This window comes from Lolium perenne, chromosome 5 (assembly GCF_019359855.2).
Source record: "Lolium perenne isolate Kyuss_39 chromosome 5, Kyuss_2.0, whole genome shotgun sequence".
NCBI classification, from domain to species: Eukaryota; Viridiplantae; Streptophyta; class Magnoliopsida; order Poales; family Poaceae; genus Lolium; species Lolium perenne.
Window position 1 is genome coordinate 208,755,647 of NC_067248.2, and position 3,576 is coordinate 208,759,222.

Consider the following 3,576-nt stretch of genomic DNA (forward strand, 5'->3'; position numbering starts at 1 on the left):
ACAAAAGAATGAGATGCTCCGGAATCAAACAATACTCTGGCAGGGATGTGGTTGACAGAAAACATACCCAGTACAACATCTGGTGCTTCCTGGGCTTCTTCGGCGTTCATGTGGTAGAGGCGGCCGTTGCGGTTATTGGGGTTGTTGGGGGCGAACTTCTTGCCGGTGGAGACACGGCGTTGCTGCTGAGCAGGTGCAGCGGTGTTGCCGGCGAGCTTGGCAAGACGCTTGGGACACTCGTTGGAGTAGTGCCCCACTACACCACACTCATAACAAGTGATAGTGGTCTTGTCCTGTTTGTTCGCAACGGGCACGGCATTGCTTCCGGTTCTGGGAGCGGTGTTGGTGTTGTTGTTGTTGTTAGGGGCTCGGGGTGGAGCGCGGTTGTAGTTGTTGTTGTTGTTGTAGCCTCCTGGCTTGGAGTTTCCTCCACTCCGGTTCTGATAACCGGGGCGAGAGTTCTACATCTGGGGTTTGTTGTTTCTCGGAGTGAAACCTCCGCTTGAGCTAGGGCGAAACTTCTGGGGGTGGCTTGATCCACTCTGATTCGCCATGCAGCGCTTGCGGTTCTCATTGGCTTGGTTTAACTTGCCCTCCATCTGGATGGCGGAGTCGACAAGGGCTTCAAGGTCGGCGAAGGGGATGTTGACGAGGACAGTCGGCATCTCATCATGCAGTCCGTTCAGGAATCTCTCCTTCCTCTTCTCAACGGTGTCGGTCTCATCAGGGGCATACCTCGATAGTGTGAGAAACTTGTCGCGGTATTCAACCACCGTCATGCGACCTTGTTTCAGTTCACGGAACTCATCCCTCATCTTCTTGATAAGACCCGGGGGTACATGGTACTTGCTGAACTTGAGTTTGAAATCCTCCCAAGTCATGAATTGACCTCCGTTCATGGCACGGGTGCTTGTCCACCAAGCACGGGCTGGTCCAGCGAGATAGTGGGTGGCGAACAAAACTTTCTCGTTGGCTTCCACTCCGGCTACCTCCAGATTGTTCTCCATAGTCTGGAGCCAATCGTCGGCGTCGAGGGGCTCCTCGGTCTTGCTAAACACCGGGGGATTGGTGTTTTGGAAGTTCTTGAGCTTGGATCCGGGGTGGTCATGATTTCCATGGCCTTGGTTGGCAATGTTCTGCAAGGCGATGAGGTTGGCTTGGCGTTCGGCTCTTTCGGTTTCCCGGTCGGCAAGCATGGTTTGCAGCAGTTGCAGCATCGCGTCGTTGGTGCGATTTGGAGGGGCCATCTGAAGAAATAGAAGATCATGAGATAAGAGGGAACATTCTATGGTTCATTTTGGTTAAGTTTGAAAAATTATTTGAAAACTTGTAATCTTTTCATGACAAACATAACATTCATTCCTTCATTCAACACATGATACAAACTAACACACACATACTCCAATGGTTTTAAGAACCATTCTCATGCTACGATACAAGGGACGGGATACAACTCACACCTACATAAGTGAGACTAGTGCAACTACTCCTCATCCTCGACATCGATCGGGACGTAGTCGTCGGGTCCTGCCTCCAGGAACTCGTAGTCTTCCTCCTCGGTGTTCTCGTCCTCCTCAAAGTCGTTGTCGTCGCTCAGGAAGGCGTCTCCTCCCTGAATGTCGATGCCTCCGTCGTCATCCTCCAGCTGACGAATCTGATCCTCCTGGGCCTTGACAGTGGCCTCAAGTGACGTCATCCGGGCGCGAAGGCGACGAATCGTAGCGTCCTTCTTGGCACGCTGCTGGTGAAGGCTCTTGCGGTCGTTGTTGAGTAGCTTGATCGCCTCACCCTGCTCGGTGATGTGAGCATGGGTCTGGTTCGCGTAAGCGCGAGTGGCGTCGAGGTCCCTCTGAGTTTGGTAGAGCATGAAGTCCAGGTGCTCAGCATGGTGCCTCAACTCCGGGTGCGGCTGCAGCTCCATGGGTACTCCCGTAGCATCACGCCTCACAAGGTGGGTGTAGCGAGAGGCGAGGATGCGCACCACGTTCTGTCCACAGAGGCGCGCAAGTGCCTCCTGAAGGCCACGTGCGAGTCCGTCGAGCCAGTTGCTCTCGCGGAAGGAGAAGAGGATCCTCTCCGAGGTGGGAGGCTCCATCTTGCCCCTCAAGTCGGCAGTGATCACCCACTGCAACTCTCCTCCGGGCGTGTCGTCCAGCTGAACCCCGTGGAACTCGGGGTGTGGGCGCCCAAGGAAGTCAGAGACGGCGTTGAGGTCATGCTCGAAGATCAAGCTCCCTCCGTTCCCAAGCTGGTAAAACTTGGTGTTGATGGGTTCATTCGGCTCCATCTGAAAGAGAATTGGAGGAGTAAGTTAGAGAGTGCAAGGTGTGGCAAAATTTTAAGTTGATTCAAATAAGATAGAACATGATTCATCAAATTTTGGCAAAGTCTCAAAGACAAGAGTGTAGTAAATTTTCACAAATATTTTCTTTCATTTGAATTTCAAAGCTAAGTTTTCAGAACTCCCATTCTAACTAAGGTCTTTCTAAGGTCAAACAATGGCTCTGATACCAACTTGTCAACACCCGGATTTTTAAGTCCGAATGCCTATTATGTCATACATCGCAATCCCAGGAATATTGTTGTTGCGAGGCATAATAGTTAAGTATCACAGTCATCATTCATTACAAACCATAAGTCTTACAAATTTGGAATCACATGATCCATATTACACGAATAGTTGATCTATTGATCAACGAACAAACACAAGTTCATAGTTCAACATAGCGGAAGCGTAAGATACAAGGACTCTCTAGTCCACAGGCCAACGCTTGACGTCGGAAGACTCCTAGTTGTCGTAGGCGTCCTGCTGGTCATCTCCTTGTTCATCTTCATACTCTGGCCATTTGAATAGCCAGGGACAAAGCCGTGAGTACTTTAAGTACTCGCAAACTAATACTAATGTAAGTGCTAGACATTCTAGTATGGTTTGCTAAGCTCTAGTTTATTTGCATAAAGCTAGTTTTAGTTCACAAAGTTTGAGAAAAGCTTTGTTCAAGTGCTAACTAACTCAAGTGGGAACATTAGTGTCATTCCCACCATTCAAGTGGTGATTTCAATTCAATTCACCACAAGTCATTTCACCATCACCTTTCAACATCATTTTCAAAGATATGATATCGGAAACTGTATGGCCTTTCCAACCGTCCGTAACCGTGGACGCGGCTATTCGAATAGATTTACACTCTGCAGAGGTTGCATACTTGTGCCACAACATTTGATTTCATCCGTCGGGATTACCCCGAATCATCGTAACACAGTACGCGGATCATCAACCATAACCTTTCACTTACAAATCCTAGTATGAGCACCTCTCCCCATGAGCTTGGCCTCCCAGTGAAGACCAACTGTCAACCTGCGAACTGCACAGGGCTTGGTCGTACAATTCACCTCAATTTCACATCATTTCTCAACAACGGAGGCAGCCTCAAGCGTAACCCCTATGACGTGTGTTCAGAGGGAACCCATACTAAGACGCATAAACTTCCAGTTAAGCCCTACCCATAATCAGGTATTGTGGGGGTACTTAATAATTGGAAAGGTATCGCATTCAAACCAACATCATTGTTTATCAAA